General features: G+C 42.6%; 1 protein-coding gene across 6 annotated transcripts in view; it reads left to right on the forward strand.

The window, feature by feature from the left end:
* The window catches only part of CELF2 (CUGBP Elav-like family member 2), an 844,193-nt gene that overhangs the window by 633,314 nt on the left and 192,750 nt on the right, over positions 1 to 18,129 (forward strand). The gene's annotated exons all lie outside the window — the stretch shown is intronic.

Raw genomic sequence — 18,129 nt, forward strand, 5'->3', positions numbered from 1 at the left:
TGGCATGAAATGAAGTAGGCAAATTTCTCTGACGCCAAACTGTGAAGCAGCACTTTCTCTTTTGCAGTACCCCTTTCTCTCCTTCCTCTCTGCTGTTCTCCCTCTCTCTCCTCCTCCTCCTCACAAACATGGAGACCCTACTAAGTGCCAGACTCCATGTTATGCTGGGGAAACAGTAATCAACAAACACAAAGCCAGGTCGTGCTCTCGTGGAGCTTATGGTCACATCGAGGAGGCAGGTGTTAGCCCAACAGTCACAAAACTAGGCACGCGTTACAAACTCTGATTAGGGGAATGGAGAAACTGTGCCTGCTGCTGAAAGGCTAGAGTCTTTGCTGCCTTTGACCTGAAGAAGACAATGGTTTTGGCTCTTGGTCTGCGTCTGAATGCAGAGCACCCCCACCCGGGGCTTGTCTGCAGACGGTCTTTTGGGAGGTCTTGTTCTAGGTACATGGTCTTGTTCTAGAGCCTAGTGTGCTGAGACAAGTGGTCTGAAGAAGGAGAGAGTGGAGATTTTTACATCTTTCATGGAACTCATTAGGGCTTTTACAGAGGAAATTGGTTCCTCAAGGAAGGGCTCTTACAGGTTGGTGTCATACAGATATTATTTTATCTATATTTGCCACGTAACCATATAGCCTAGAATGATGGCAGTATGTGATCCTCTGTTAAAGGGTCTGGTGGGCTTCACATCCAGCTGGGATACCCCCGGTGGTTTGGGCATCTCTGGGAACTATCTTCGGTTTCTTTCCTGCCTCCCTTCGTATTTTTTAAGCAGCCACTGAATGGAACATTTATTTTTAAAATGCATCATCACGGGGCGCCTGGGTGGCGCAGTCGGTTAAGCGTCCGACTTCAGCCAGGTCACGATCTCGCGGTCTGTGAGTTCGAGCCCCGCGTCAGGCTCTGGGCTGATGGCTCGGAGCCTGGAGCCTGTTTCCGATTCTGTGTCTCCCTCTCTCTCTGCCCCTCCCCTGTTCATGCTCTGTCTCTCTCTGTCCCAAAAATAAATAAAAAACGTTGAAAAAAAATAAAAAAATAAAAATAAATAAAATGCATCATCACACTGTTCAGCATTGGGAGCAGTGTTTTTTTTGAAAATGGATCTCTGCAACAAGACCCGGGCTCTATACCTGGATCCTTTCTGAATATGACATCCTGACAGCCCAATACTGTGCAGAACATTCTTGCTCTGTAGCCTTACTCAACTATTTTTTTTTTTTTTGCAATAGTGATGGTAACCATTAGAATAATATAAACCACTTACTGATCAGTTTAGTAACCAAGGACATCTGCTTTACACAATACAGAGCCAAATTAAGACGGCGTTTATGACGTTCAGAAATTGCCTGTTAGACAAAGTCAAAAAACCCGATGATACAATCAATTGACCCTCTGTGCCCGTCTCCAACCAGCTGTACCCTTCAAACCGTAACTGCAGAAAGTCACCGATTTCTGCTCATTGAAAACATCTTCAGAAAGTAATCCCTTCATAGATAATATTCCAGAGCCTTCCTAACTTGATACTGGAAGGAGTGGAGCCCCCTTTCTCCCTTCTCTTACATTTGCTCATTTAAAACCAGGAGGAACGGGCCTCTTCAAAACAAGAAGTCGTGAAAAAAGGTGGTCTCCTGCAGATCTATTCAAGCTTTATGGACACATGTCAAGAACTGATGGTGGCCAAGCTCAGTGCCTAACAAAACAGGATTTTTGTCCTCCGGAAACATACAGTCTTGGACACAAATACAGGAAGCTGTTGCAGAGCCTGAAATTGCTGTCGTGAAATAAATAGCTGGCGTATGGTTGCTGGGAGCAGCTGATCCCAGTGTAGGCTGGGGGGTGAGACAGAGGGAAGCTTCTCGGAGGAGGAGGGAAGGCATCTGTCTGTCCTAAGGATTTGTCTTACAGTTGCAACGTCTGGCACCAAAATGTACAACTTTGAGTGTCAGTCTTGCTGAAGTGGCCAAGTAAAAGAAGAAAAATAAGGGCAGATAAACTCGGCCTTTGGAGTTCCCCACATTCTCCAGGTCCCTCTGCTCAGTTGCCAATTTGTAGAATGAAAGCCACAGAAGTAAAGGGAGGAGGCGTCTTCTACAACCAGGAAGACCAGTGGTCTCCAACGCACCCTTGTCTTTGTGACATTCTGAAAGGCCACCCTCAGATACGTGACAAGGCAGTTTCTGAAGCCACACACTACTGTGCACGTTGTCAAAGCTTGTGTGCTGTGCTTTCTATCTGCAGGAATTTTCTTTTTCTCCCTTCCTCCTTTCCTTCCTTCCTTCCCTCCTCCTTTCCTTCCTTCCTTCCCTCTTCCTTTCCTTTCCTTTCCTTTCCTTTCCTTTCCTTTCCTTTCCTTTCCTTTCCTTTCCTTTCCTTTCCTTTCCTTTCTTTCCATTTGTTTATTTTTTGAGAGAGCAAGGAGGGAGACAGAGAACCTGAAGCAGGCTCTGGGCACCAAACTGTCAGCACAGAGCCTGACCCCACGAACCACAAGATCATGACCTGAGCTGAAGTTGGACGCTTAACGGACTGAGCCACCCAGGTGCCCCGTTTCAGGCATTTTCTGATGAGCCCTTTGTGGTTACCATTTCTGACACTACTCTGCTTAAACGAAATAAAAACAAAAAATCTGAAAAGGAATCGAGAATCATGGGTGTGAGAACACTCAGCCATGACTCTAGAAATTGCCCGGGGGTGTCTGAGACAGAGGGGGCCGGGGAGAAGCGAGAAGCATTTGGTGATGGCACTCTATAATGTTAGCAAGGCTTCTGCTGCTGGGGAAAGAATTGGGGCAGTTGCTCAATATTGAGAAAACTTGGTCTTCCTGGAGAAGGACTGGCAGGAAGGACAGTGGCCAGCCTTCTGCAGTTAGGAGGATGCTGACAGGTCACAGTCTGGACGTACTTTTGCCAGATCTGAACCTCTGGCGGACAGCCTCTAACAAAGCTGTGAGAATGGAAACAATTGTAAAGCTAATATACGCGGGAACTAATATAGGCAGGAACATAAGGCTGTGTGTCCTCTCTCTTCACTCTCTCTTGGTTGCCCCTTCCTCCCCTCCCTCCCCCACCTTGTCTCTGTCTCTCAATGCTGAAAGATGAGATTTAGATCTCTATACGTACCTGTACACACCTAACGTGGCCGTGGTTATTACTCTCTTCTCGGTGACTTCCCTGTGAAATGAGATTGGCTCCAGCTGTTTTTGTGCCTGTTCGAGGAAAGGATAATATCACTTAGCTCCTTTATACCTAATAAAGATGGAAATGGGTTGGGATAAATGTTGCTCAGTTGAAAATAAATCGCAATACAAATAATGCATGTAATTCACTTGGTGTCTTCGTATCCAAAACAGAAACTGATGCAGCACTTAGTAAAGTGTTGTCACTCATTCATTTATTTGTCGAACACCTATTCGTTGATGCCTGCTTTGTGCCCAGCAGTGCGAGAAGTTCAGGGTATGTAGTGGTTCTTTTTGGTTCAGTCTTTTTGGTTCCTCTCACGGAGCTTACAGTCTCTCATCACATGTGAAATTTCAAAAGATGCTCAATGGATTCAAAAGCCCTTTGATATATATTTCAAAAATGTATATATTCTGAAATTCCTCTAATAATTACTTTCTGTAGCTTATGGACAACATAACATTTTCCTCTGATTGACTTGTGCTCATTTGGAAGAAAAGCATGAGGTGGTTTCTTGTAGACCAGGAGGGAGAAGGAAACCGCTAACTGAAATTCTCTCCCCGACCGACAAGTAGATGACAAACAGGCTGAGGGCAGAATTTGCCCTCACACTGCAGAACATTGTTTGGCAAATAGCTTCCATCTAAGTGACTCGCTTTCTAATGGGACCCACTTAGATGGACCGTTAAGGATGATGGTTTCAGGTTCAACAGGCTCTCTCTCTCTCCAAACTGACCTGATCAGCGGTGGAAATGGCCGGAACTTGCCCAGATGGGCTCCTGAGCGTCCTACCCTTGGCTCGGGAAGGACAGTCCTTTCTCTTGCCATCTGTACCATTAACCTGCTTGGATATCCATCTGCACTCGTGTGGGCCGGGAATTGGGATTATTCAGACTTGTGTTCTTTGTGATGTGGCCACAGGGAAAGGGCCTCCGGGTATGATACACTGATGCGGAGAGACAGGTGTAGGATGGGTAATTCGCTAAAAAATGAGAGTCTCACACAAGCAACCGCATCACTCAGAAAAAATAACTCACCCTTCTCGACTAAATTTTGAAAATACTCCTCCTGTGAGGGATTGAGTGCCTCCTTTTGCTCCTGTTTTTAATAAACCAATGATCTATTATCCAATAACCTGGCTTCTTCATTTCCAGTTACTCTAAAATGGCACAGTGGTCCAGAGTCGATGCTATTAAAATAGTGATGGTGGCGTTTTGTCACACTGCCTGTCACCTCTCGGTGTCTCTGTCCCACCTCCTTCCTTTGTCACTATAGCCTTAAATCCCTGCTGCCCCCATTAAAGTGTCTACTTGTCTCCTAAAACTCATTTATACTGTTTATTTTTGATGTCTTCCTTGGCAACTTAATTTATACGTCTGCTGTTTTTCAAGCAGAGTAATGCCCTGTGCTCACTCGAATTTCCTGTTTTTAAACTCGCAGCCTTTGGGTTCGTGTGGCTTCTACCCGCGTAAACCGTTCGTCTTACTCTTCTGTCAACATCCGCTTATAATTTTCAGTATATTTCCTCAAATCTTCTTGCCATCACTCAGAATAAGATCTTTGTCTCCATTTGACCAAACAAAAAAAAAAGTTAACTGTTTTTCATGTGATGCTGGCAGCTAGAGCTGTCTTCCCCTCCTTTGAGTAACTAGAATGTGCTGTGTAGAAAACCACGACCAGGTGTCAAGAATTCACTGACGATGGCCAGTGTCTTCGAGGAGAGAAATACCTGTACCTGAGTTTCCAGTTCTGTGTCCTGTATTAATTTCCATCACCTTTTTATTATTATAGTCTGTACGATAATGTATAATAATATTATTATTAATGATTATTATTCCTTTGTAATAACCGAGGAGTCTTGAACCCTTACAGAACCCCGTATCATCCCCTGCACCTGTGAAGCGCTCGCCAACGTGTGACTGCTCATAGGTTTCAAGATCCCAACGAGGGACTAGTGTACTTACGAGAATATCAATATAGCCCCTGCAGATTAGATTCGAGTAGTAAGCAAAGTAGGAGTAAGAGAGGAGTCTGACATAGCTCCAGAAATTTGCAAGATAGCATTATACGTACAAGTAGATACACATACCCATGTGTGTCTTTGTAGTTATCCCAGAATACAGGTATCAGCTTTTCAACTGTTTTCTGGAAGTAAAAAAAAAACACATCGAAACATGAACGATGTGTATAAAAAAATTGCCTTTCCCCTGGTTAGCTCTGGTTGCAGCTAATATTTACATCCACAGAGTTGTGTCTCAGTCAGTGTGGAGACATGAAATGCAGTGTGTCAGTAAGAGAATAGAAACAGTCATATCTGTGGCCAATTTTATGATGTACATGTTGTTAGTGGTTAACATTTTATATTTCCTACAGCCGTGTAGTAATCTGAGTGTTTGACTTTACAGTTTAGTACAGACCCTATGGACCATGCTTGCTCTGCAGTCATGTAATATATATATATGTAATATATTTGTATTAATGGCCCTGAGTCCTGAAGTAAGAATGTTTTTTCATATTTCTAACAAGATTACTATTTTGGGGAGTACAGTGTATTTTTTTTATTCCTCAAAGTGCCACTAGCTTATTCTTTAGCATCTGTGTGTGTATGCATTGTATGTGTGCATTTGCATATGTGTATTTGTTTATGCCTGCGTACTTTTAGGTGTGCTTGTACATATATATTTATATTTGTAAATACCAAACAAGTAATTGTTGGGTGAATAAGTATTAATGAAACCTAGTCTGTTATTAGTGTACTAAATGTCAGTTCCTTTCTCTTTTCTGCTCTACCTTTTCACTACTGGTTTAGTCACAACTAGATGTTGAAACATGGAGAAAGGGGATCCGACATTAGAAATATGAGAAACCCCTAAGACTATGGTTTAGTGCATTGACTTACTCACAAAGAGATATTCACTGAATGTCCCAAGACAGGCTCAGCTGTTGTTATGTGTTAAGTTACGGTTTTTAATGAAAAAGTTTTGTAAAACAAAATAACTTGCATCAAATTTCAGTTCCACTGACAACAGTTCACAATAAAACAGCTTGATAGTTTGACTATGTGACTTTTTCAAAAACTTGGCAGGACGGTAAGTGAGTTAGGGTCATGATGCCTTAATACAGGCTAAAGTCCTGGATCGTGATGCCTCCCACTTTGGTTTTCTTTTTCAACATAACTTTGGCTTCTTGGGTCTTTGATGGTTCCATACAAATTTTAGGATTGTTTGTTGTAGCTTTGAGAAGAATGCCGGTGCAATTTTGATTGGGATTGCAGTGAATGTGTAGAAGCCTAAGGACAAGGAAGACAGTTTCAAAGATCACAGTACCTTTAAGTATGTCCTAAAGGAAGCCAGTTCTCAGAGGTTCGGTTTCGTGGAGGGATACACTGTACCAAGAGGCATGAGAACCCCTGGGGGGTTCATCATGGGCCTCGTATGCTTGGTCACTTAGCAAAAAATGCCCTGCTGTCTTTGCAGGACTTGAGTTGTTAAATTTTAAGCTCTGAGATGCATCCTCCTAGCTGAGAAAGGCTCCAGTTAACTGCTGGTAAGTTATCTGAAAGCTGACTTAGATACCAGTCTTTGTAACGGTTTGTGAAATCCAAAGATAACAAATAACCACCACGATTTTTGTGGATAACGAATCTTCCACTGTTCCTCAGTCTCCGGCTACCTCCCCAGCATTGTCTACGTACTTTGCTCATATGGATCCGTCAACCAGGATGACCCATTCTCAGCTATGTCATGCTTGCTGACTTGTAATGAATGGGGAGAACAAAATGTTCCCCACGTGATATACTTTGTAGCTGGTTGTAGCTCAGTAGTAAATTGGTCTTGGTGATTTCTTCAGGGAAAGAAAGGATTGCATGGCAAAGAGAGAGATCATTTGAAGGGTTGCCCAGGATTTTGGTCTCGCAGCTGGTTTGACATAAAAGCCAGCAACCGGTTTTCTAACGCCAATTCACGGAAGAATTCATAACAGATTTTGAGTAATAATTTGGATGGCTATTGAGTTTTAAATCTTGCAATAATGATAAAACTAATTTTTTTAAAAAAAGTGGAAGATGTGATTATTATACATTTCTTTTAACAGAACGTACAGTTTATGTCTGTGTGTAAATGTGGGCCCAGTTGAGTTACCCTCAGATCTTCCTGCTTTATCCACGTCCCCCGTGTCAGTCCTTCCTGCTTTGTTTTTAACAATTTCGCTGCCATTCACACGTCCGCCAGCGTGTAGTCTGTTACAAGGAAGAGAAAAATCATTCATGTTCTTGTAAAAGATTTGCTTTTGGCCACAGATCTCTTATCAAAAATAAGTTTCTAGGCCAGTTTTAATTATTGTTACCTTATTGTCCATTCGTACCAGTTTTTACAAGCAGGTTATACTTTTACACGCGCAAAAGCCTGGTTTACATGAGGGTAGAATTTCAAGGGGAGGGGGAAATACAGACATACTCTTATCACAGCAAAGCTGAAATGGCTCGAGAGCATAGCCAAGGAATGAAAATAAACCAACTTTGTAATTCAGCAAATGTGGGCAGTAGAGGTAATGTCGTAGAAACCCACATGATCCTGAGTACTCAAGGGACTGTGTGTTAAACAGTGACAGAGCCCAATGAAATTGTCTTTGTGTTATAAATTTTCAATTGCAGAAAGTTACAGCTCATTCAAGACCTAATATCCATAATACAGTCTGACGGCAGCAAAATCACTCCAGCGGCAAAAGACTTAAATGAAAAGCAATGCTAAATGCCTGCCTAGGAGAAAAATGGACAGAGTGTTAACTAATCCCATGTCCAAAGGGTGTCCTAGAACACAGAAGAACAGGGCCACCAAGTGGACCCGGGGGCCTCTGTTAATCGTGCATCCAAAACACTGGTCATTTGTACAGTGAAATTTGCCCTGTTCAGGCACCAGCTAAAGTTTCTCAGCCTCAAAACAGGCCAGATAAAGATCCTGAATAACCTAAGGATTCTGGTACCGGTGGTTATACAAGCCACAGTGTTATTACAAGGGATGGCAGAAATGTTGGCCCACATGTGACTGTCGAAGACGCCATTAATTAGTGCTGTTACGTTTGAAGGTGGAACACTATAAGTAGCCTGATGGACACAGCAAGGCTACGTGTACGCTCTACCCTAGAATTCCCGTGAGCTTTCTGTCGTTCGGTAGGCGACCCAAAAGTCAAAGAAGAAAGGCAGATGACTATATCTTATTTCTCCTAAGGAGATCCTTGAGTGCGTAAGGAGCCATTAAGGAAAAGGGCAGCCAGTAAAAATAGCAGTGTTTTGGAACCCCGAGTCGACAGGTGTCAAGAACCTAGATTTCTTACCTTTGATCATCAGAATTCTTTAAACAGGTAGCATCTGGAAAGCTAGAGCCATTAAGTGTACCCCATTCAGATATGGGTCTCCTGATTCAAATACTCATTCTCCACCAATGAAATGCTGGCCCCTTTATTCACATGTTGACCTTTATCTCCATCAAAATACTGGTTCTTTGATCCAACAGCATCTGCTTTGGTACCCAGAACAATAATAAAAGTACATGGTTCTTCACGTTTTACAGTGTAGAGGCTTCTGCGATTATTATGCAATTTACGGTGGTCACAATAATGATGATTGCGAAGAAGTCTTGTACACACACGTGAAGGCGCAGATTATGCTAACCTCTAGACATAAGAGCCAACCTCCTGTTTCTTCAAAACAAAAGGGGAATAATGTCCATGAGGCCACTCCCACTCGTATGTGTATCCCCGTGTTTGATCCAGTAAGTATCCAAATTGGTTGTGATGCTCCTTGGAGCAGTCTTTGCTTTGTAGAGGAGATCTGAACGTGAAAAGGGCCGAGTAGCCTCTGTGCTGCACCCTCAGGCCCATGCTGGAGCATCTGTACTTCTTGCCTGACTTCCTAGCCTTCCCTGACCCAGCCTCTTCCTTGGGGAAGACACAGCTGCCTCACTGAAGAGAAGTCGCCGTTCCTCAGGACTGAACCTGCAAAGAATTTTGAAATCTTTAGAGATGCCCCTGTCCCAGTTTAGCAAGTGCGAGGCAGAGACTGAAGAACGAAACACCTGTGCAGCAAAGCTTGTCATGGCTTCACAGTTGCCTTTTCTGACACACATAGGTTCTTGGGGTTTGGGTTTTTTTGGTTTTTTTGGTTAGATATTTATGTCATTGGCTATTTTCTGTAGGGTGTAGAGTTATGGGCATAATGTTACTTGCACGTGTCTTACTAAGGATGTTATTATACTCCTTTAAAGAGTTGAATACTACTCTCCTCCCCGTCTCCTGCCTGAATGAAGGACATGTTGCAATAAAGCCAAACATTTGAGCGTCAGGAAACAGTGGATTCCACTACAAGGAGAACTGCACTCTCCCACTTCCCCATGAGCTGTTCCCCGTTGCTGTTCCAAGAGCGGTGTTTAGACCCCACGCTTCTGCTTATTCATAGTGAAAAGGTACAACGGACTTGCTCTCGGGTGCTCCGAAAACACCAGTGATGACAGAGGCAGTAGTCAGGTGTCACCTGAGAAGATGTGCCTCTTGGGAATTTGAGACAGCCATAGGAAGGCTTTCCTTAGAACCAGTTCTCAACCTGACCGAAGGCGTGGGACTTGGGTTTGTTTGGGCATCCTTGTTAGGGTCTCCCGAGGCATCATGGGCCTTTCCTTTCTGCAGTCCTCTTTCTCGTACTTACCTATGGGTGAGCCGGCCCTCCACGCTAGGCTTGTTCCGTGAGGGCAGTGGCTGTGTGTCTCCACGTCACCACCATCCCGGCACCTTGATGAGCGTGCCTCCTGAATCACAGACCTTTGCAACGAAAGCTTTTTGTAATAATTGTATCTTCCATTGGTGGGGGGGATCTGAAAAGTAGGGCAAGAGGAGAGAATCGGGAATACTTGGGTAACTTGCCTTGCCTACACCCTCCACTGTGCGCAGAGAGCCCCTCCTGGTCGGAGGAGATGGGCAGAACTGGAAAACCTAAGGGACGTGTGTCCACAGATAGGAATTGAAACCCTTTCCTTTTAAAAAAACTGAATGTGAATGCACTCTGGCTTGAGTGGTTAAAACCCAGATCACATGAGGTTCTCATATGATCCTGAAATGGAATTTCTGCAGCTTTCCAGAGTTCGTAAAAAGCAAGCGTCCGTACTGACTGATGCTTTGAGTTGAGTGATCCCAAGACTAAGGCAGGGTCCCTGGTCCCGGCTCTGATGCACATTTTCTCCCAAGAAGTCACATGACCTGCACCGTCCAGTTCTGCTACAATGTACTGTGACATTTTATGCCGTCTTAGCTTAAAATACTGCCTAGTTCCACCACCACCACCCCCCCCCCGTGCCATCCATATTTCTGTGCCTGTTTAAAAATCATTCCTATGCATTTTATGCATACGCGTTAATATGCATATATTAACCTGCACACCGCTTTTTAGCAATTTCTCCCTTCCCCAACTTGGTTTTTTTCTTTGTTTTTTTGTTTATTTTTGGTGCATGACATGAAATTGCAGAGGTCAGGAGCCCGGACCAAGTACACGGCTTGTACATTGTGTCTCTTTTGGTTCGTCAAAAAAAATTGAACTTGCCTCTTTGAAAGACACATTTCTTCCAACTTGTCCCTGCTACAGTTCATTATTTAGTGAGCAGACTTTCTGAAAAGGAAAAATGATTGTGTCAGTGCCTGTGACTTAAGCTAAAAGAGGACCCTTGCCTTTCTAAGAAATATTCTAAATGTCCACATTTTTTTCTTCTTTCTCAAGAGATAACAAAACAGGATCACAGAGCAGGGGTCCTCTCAGCTGCTCTGCACTTACAACCTTGCTCATTGGTCTTCCCTTTATGAAATCGGCCAGCATTTCTCCCGCGCATCTTGACCACATAGCGTAGGCTGCTCTGACCAAACACCTTTCTCAGAATCCTGGTAGCAGATGGATAAGGTTGGTACTGGTATGAGTTCTGTAAACATCAGCATCCCTGGGGACATTGGTGCAGATTCTAGGATCTCTCCCTAGACCACCAGAATCAGACTCTCGGGGGTGAGGCCTGTGATCTTGGACTTCTAAGCTTCTAGGTGATTTTTGGCCCTTTGAGAACAGTTGCATCCGTTGAGTAAATATTTATTACAGTCTCGCGTGTACCAGGCACTTCGCTAGATGCTGGGAATAGAGAAATGCCCAGAAGCAGATGTGGAGCCTGAATGTGTTGCTCTGCACTTGTTTAGAAATGTGACTCGGCTTTGGATGGTAAGGTTCAGAGAGATGCCTGAAAACCTGGAGCTGACATTTCGAACCAATCAGCCAGTTAACCAATGTTTATTCTGTTGCTCAGAGAAAGGCACTGTGCCAAGCACTTGAGCTAATAGAGAGTATAACATGGCTCCTAGGCTCCAGGAACTTTACAGTCTGCTTGGGAGAACAGCGTGTATGAAAGTTAATAGTAGTCAAATAGTTAAATACCATAACAAAGAAACCACGGTCAAGTACATGGTTAATTGTGAGTGGTACTAACTTAAGTAACCATCAAATTTTGGGATGTTAGCTCTTCTCCTTTTATCTGGATTTTTCCCCATGCTGAGTCCATCCTACTGGATGAGTTTTTTAAATAAAAGTTAGTGGATAATATTAAGTAGCATTTAAAATGTTCCATATTACACTATAGGTTATTTGGAATTTTTTGAAACTGAGGCCACCTCTGCTTCAGACAGCATATCATTCCGCTGCCTTCGTGTTATCCAGCCATAAAGTAAGGGTCAATCACCTAATTATGTAAGGGTATATTCAGATAAAATCAGCATTTTGGTTCTCTAAATGCTCCCTAGTTTGAATGAATATGTGTGTGTGTGTGTGTTACGCACATGTACACACATACAGACATAAGAAAAATCCAAGGAGAACGAAGGCACGTTTGGAAAATATGTGATTCCAGAATACATCAATTCAAATAAAAGTTATGATATAGGAGCTTTTTTTGATCATTTGAGGTATTAGAGATTGCTACAGGTTTGTGCTGCCGAGGATACCAGAACATCCTCTCTTGGGAATTTTAAAGAAGTCGGTAGATTAGAGTGAGTTAGAAATGTCCTACGTGATGTGCCTCGGTAGGTCTCCGGGGATTGCCTTTTTGTGACTTAAGGACTCTGAACGTAAGGTGCCTTCTTCAGGAGTTGGATGCTTATAAATCCCAAAGGGTAGAGGCCACATCAGATCAGTACAGAGCTGTGTGTAAGTACGATGCTGTGCATTGTTTTTAGGGTCAGACAGTTCTGTGTTCACGTCATGGCTCTCTCACTTCACTCTGTGGCCATTAGACTTCATTCTTAGGTTCGTATTTCTCAAGTATAAGACGGCCTCAAAATAATACCTGCCTAGTAGCTCTGTAGGATACATTAAGTAAGTTAATGGATGTTAAACACTTACCCAAAGGCCTGACATAAAATAAGCTCTCAATTAATATTAGCTCTGATTATCCTTGCCACTATTTATTGTTAGGTAGAAGCACCCAGTATATATTTATTTATTCACCTTTCCCCCAGAATAGTAAGGCAAATTAAGTTCTACAAAACAACGACCTTTTTCAACAACTATTTCTACATGTATTGCAACAAGCAGGTGAGTTTTTTGTAATAGAATTATCCATTTTCTTTGATGTATCTGTAATCTGGGAAAATTCAAATGTGTCTCATTGTAATATATACCCGAAGGATGATAGGAATTTACAAATGCATTATTTACTAGTGGATCTACCAACCAGTACATATGCTCCATTTTGGCTGGTAACGATAATTTGAACAAAGCTAGCTCACTGCAAAGCTGTACTGAAGCAAATTTTACGGCAGTTCCCATAAAAGAAGCATGGAAATATTGACAGTAGGAATCATGGGATTTTCACTTCCCACTAGCTGTTGCTGTTTGGAGCTGTGTACCTTTTAAATATTAGAATGTTTCTATAAAAAAAAAGAACTGAGATGCAGAATAGAATTACCTTTGCCCTAAGGCTAAGGCCTAAGGCCCCAGAGGGGACTGGGCCATGCTGGATGACACTTGGTGCTCCATTCAACAGGTCTTGACCACCCAGGCCCAGCTTTCAGCTGACTCACAGGGAACTCGTGAGTGTCCCATGCTTTTCAAGGTAACACAGCTCTTACATGCTTGTCCTGCGTCGTTTCCTTTAGAAACTTTATTCACTCCACAGACACAAGTTCTAAGAGCATAGAATGTGCAGGATGGTACAGAATGCCATGGTGGTTACCAAAATGAAGCTAACCCTCAAAGAATTTATAATCTAACAGAAGAGATTAGCCTGAATGTGTGCTGCCGGATGTCTATGGTAGAAAGATCTGGGCCGGTATGATGAACCGCTTTGGTTGAATGTATGTCAAGCCTTATTCTCCTTTAGGAAGCTAGGATGCTAAAATGAATGGCGGGTGTTCATTAGGAAACCATCTCTTGAGCGTGTTAAACAGAGCCACATTCTCTCCCTCCTAAACAATGTATGATTTAAGATGGGACCTTGGTTGGAAAAGAGGGAAAGTCCATGCGTATCATGTTAACTTGAGCCTCGAGCGTATTGAAGGAATTAAGTGCAGTGGTATGTAGCGAAACTGATGGGAGTTAATATGTAATTACTGTTTTTTTACAGTATGGTTGGAGTGATTATATTCTATTTGTTCTATTTTCCTTTGGAAATACAGTATAATGTAATTATAATTAATAACTCTAAAGATAGGCTCAATTACTTAAGTCATGAAAATGAATTACCATCATCACGTTGAGAATTTTGCAACCACCCCATCTAGAGAATATCCACAGAAACAGCAGTGCTTCTGAGACTATTTCTTGTAAAGAAACCAAAATGAACAAATGCTGCTTTTGTATTGAAATCGGTACAATTTTAAACAATGGGGAGAAAGATTACCAGAATTTTGTAGCTTGCCAGTATCTGTAAATCCTTTTATTATGTTTTATGAATCTTCAAACTTTAGCTGTAACTGTAAATTTTTAAATTATAAAAATTACATTTGAGGAAGGCTTATCTTTGCAAAAATATAGTTTAAAACAGCTTTAAAAGAATGAGAAAAATCCTGTTGAAATTCAGGATGATTTTTGAACCATTGATCTACTTTTTTGAGGAATGTTTCTAAATAACTAAAAAACCCGACATGAATATTAATAGCATTATGTGCTAAAAGGGGCCATATTACTGTTTCCTTATAAATATTTCAGTTACTTTTTGAGATGAAACTTGCACACAGATTATATAATTTTTATGAAAACGCAAAACCTACAGGGAAGAAGTTACTATCAACAATTTTTGCGCCATTTCAGTGCGATTAATACATACGTTTCTCTGTTATTATTCTGGTCCCTCCTTTGGGGTACCATGATTGTCAGAAAGCTAAGAGGAATCCTCTGGAGTCTTCTAGGTTATAAAACCTATCAAATCTTTACCTCTTTCCTCTTCTCTCCCTCCCCCCCCCCCCCCACATCTAGTTACTTGCCTTATCCTATAAATCCTAGTTCTACAAATACCTATTCTGTACGCCTGGCCCTTTCCATACCCAGCATCCTAAATTAGGCCTCATCATTCAGTTATGTCTTATCAACAAATACTCCCTCAAGGCACAGACACCAGCCTCAATAAATCCTCCTTACTGCCTTCCCTGCTTGATCCTCTCCCTCCGTCACCACTGTTACACCTCTAGACTAAGCCACCTTCACTTTCCCATCTGCATTATTTCCTAGGACTTTAACCCGGGGACAGTTTCTTGGGATTTCACTTCAAGTAGAGGTAAAAATGGACTCTTCCAGTTTTTAGGGGATGGTGAACTCGACATTCTGTCTTAGACGACAGCCTTACTGCTAAATCAGCTAATCAGAAATACTGAACAGTAACTTAACTTGCCTTAAATCTGGTTGGTAGGTTTTTATGCTTCCCCGTGCATAGGTACCCAAAAGAACAGGAATTACACTTCAGACTTCATCCCTTGATGTTTAAATGTCCTGTTCCATCTGTGTAGCATGCTTTTCTGTGAAATACTGTGGACACAGAATCATCTTCCATTCTTCCCTGGTCTACCTTTTAGCCTCAGGCAACTCTCTTCATTGCTTGCATGTGCTTTGACAAGGCTCCTTTCATTTTATAAGAACATATTTTTGATCGTAAAAAAAAATGTTTTGATATGTTGAAAAAATTACAGAATACTGAATTCTGTTTATCACATAAATTTAGTGCTTTGAGATGTAATATCTTCACATTTGTTAAATTGTAATTTTCTGAAATAATGTCCATCATTTATTTGCATTAAAAATAGAGTAGCAGGGCACCTGGGTGGCTCAGTCAGTTAAGCGACTGACTTTGGCTCAGGTCATGATCTTGCGGTTCATGAGTTCGAGCCCCGCAACGGGCTTTGTGCTGACAGCTTGGAGCCTGGACCCTGCTCCAGATCCTGTGTCTCCCTCTCTCTCTGTCCCACCCCCACTCATGCTCTGTCTCTCAAAAATAAATAAATGTTAAAAACATTTTTTTAAAAAAATAGAGTTGCTAACTTAATATAAAAAAATTCATCCATAGGGTCATTTATTCAAATTTAAGCCCTTGCCCTTTGCCAGGCATTGTGCTGAGCTCTGGGGATGAATATTTGAAGGCATGCCCCATTTGTCAGGAAGCCAAAGTCCTAGATCCGGTGCTGGGGTACTAAGTATAGAGCTCCCTAACCTTTTCTGGAGTCGGGACTGGAGTGAGAGAGAAGAGTTCCCTGAAGAGTGCTTCAGGGTCAAATAGGATTTGACCAGATGAATGGAGCTGAGGCAGCCTCACACTGTAGGGCAGCGGAAGAGGAGTTCCATCTACCGGATCCAGTCGATCTGGAGCATACTTTGAGGGGTGTGCAAAGCGGTAATGGAGGGACTATGGAATTAGCCACAAACCAGATCCTAAAAGGTTTTGATCATTCTGAAGAGTTTGAAGATAATCAAAAGGAACTGGAACAAGAGGCAGGTTTGCGTTGTCAAAAGATTCCCCATGAGAGCCAAGTGGAAGATGAGTTAAGTGTGGTGTAGACCAGGCAACCCTGGAGCGTAGGGGATACAGAAGCAACAGGCCTTGGTTCCTCGGGCCTTTTGCTGTAGACTTTGTAGTGCAAAATAGAGCATCGTTGCATATTTATTCAATTCCTGATGCATTTATTTAGATCCTGATGTGCCTTGATAGATGAAGTCGAGAATCCCAAGGACTGTTAGACCTGGCTCCTGCCCTCAAGACATTGAGAGTATAGATGGGGAAAAAGTGAAAACCCAGGGAATAGTATACGGTTTGCCCTCGAACAGTCTGCGGGTTTGCGGCACCGGCCCCCATGCAGTCAGAAAGGCACATAAACTTTTGACTTCCCCAGAAACTTTACTAATAGCCTACTGTTGACAGGAAGCCTGGCCAATAACACGGTCAATTAACACATACTTCGTATGCTCTGTGTATTATTTTCTATATCATTACAATAAAGTAAGCTAGAGAAAAGAAAATGTTACTAAGAAAAATCATGAGGAAGAGAAAATGCATTGACAGGACTGTATTGTATTTATAGGGGGAAAAATCTGTGTATAAGTGGACCCGTTTAGTTCCAACCTGTGTTGTTCAGGGGTCAGCTGTATAATATTGTCGTAGTTGGAAAAGTTCTTTCACACACAGTATCTCCTTTGATCCTTAAAGCAACAGTGATGTATCACATTTTTACAGCGACATTTTATTAATGAAAGACTGTACCCCAGATTTATCTGTGCTCTATGGCCCTGTTTATAAGCAGAGTTTTAACTCCAGCCAAGGTCTTTGTTGTAGCATGGGATCTTGCCACTATACCACACAGGCCCATTTGTTAAATAATACAATGATTAGGTAACTATGATTAGGTTATAAGATGAAAATATACGAGATTACGTAAAATGTGATTACCCATCAGATGGCTTATGTAGACAAGAACTGTATGGTTAGTTTGAAGAAGGATTAATCACTCTCTATATCTTGAATGGTAATTTGCTTCTTGATGGAGTAGGAAGCTAATTCTAGAGTACAGAAATGAATGAAGAAATGTGCAAAGGCAGACAACAGGATATAAAAGCTTGTGCCTGAGGGTTCTTGGAGGGGAAATAGGGAAAGAACTGGTATTACCACTTGGATCCAAGGGTGAATCATCTGAATGTCAAGATTAAGAGTACATAGGCTGTCCTGGGGCACCTGGGTGGCTCAGTCTGTTAAGCGTCCAACTTCGGCTCGGGTCATGATCTTGCGGTTTGTGGGTTCGAGCCCCATGTCGGGCTCTGTGCTGACAGCCGAGAGCCTGCTTTGGATTCTGTGTCTCCCTCTGCCCCTTCTTGACTCGCTCGCTCTCTCTCTCTCTCTCTCTCTCTCAAAAATAAAAATAAACATCAACAAAAAATTTTAAAGGTATATCGGCCATCCTGAAGAGAAAGTGGTAACAGAGACTTAGAAATACATGCTCGACAGAAAGAACTCGGCAACCAAGCATAGAATGAATGGGCAAGAGAGATTTAAGGTCAAGTCGGTTAGGAAGGAGTTACAACAAAGCCAAGGTGTGCCCTCCTCTGCATGAGCACTTCTGCCTTCCTCCTTCCTTCCCTTTTTCCTGTTCTCTGTGGAGTGCGCCAGCTGTCACTCTTGGATTCCACGTCACTTAGATATTTGAGATGCCAGTGGTGTCCTTGGCCCACCAATTCCTGAGGATCTTCTTTCTGTTTCTGTCTCTTGATCCTGACACCCAGTTCAATCCAGTATTTTGTTCTTGTTTAATAATCATGATTCTAGGGCGCATGGGTGGCTCCGTTGGCTGAGCCTCCGACTCTGATTTCGGCTCTGGTCATGATCCCAGGGTCCTGGGGTCGAGCCCCACATCGGGCTCCGTGCTGAGCATGGAGCCTGCTTGGGATTCTCTCTGTCTGTCG

This window comes from Panthera onca, chromosome B4, assembly GCF_046562875.1.
Source record: "Panthera onca isolate mPanOnc1 chromosome B4, mPanOnc1 haplotype 2, whole genome shotgun sequence".
In the NCBI taxonomy this organism is placed as follows: Eukaryota; Metazoa; Chordata; class Mammalia; order Carnivora; family Felidae; genus Panthera; species Panthera onca.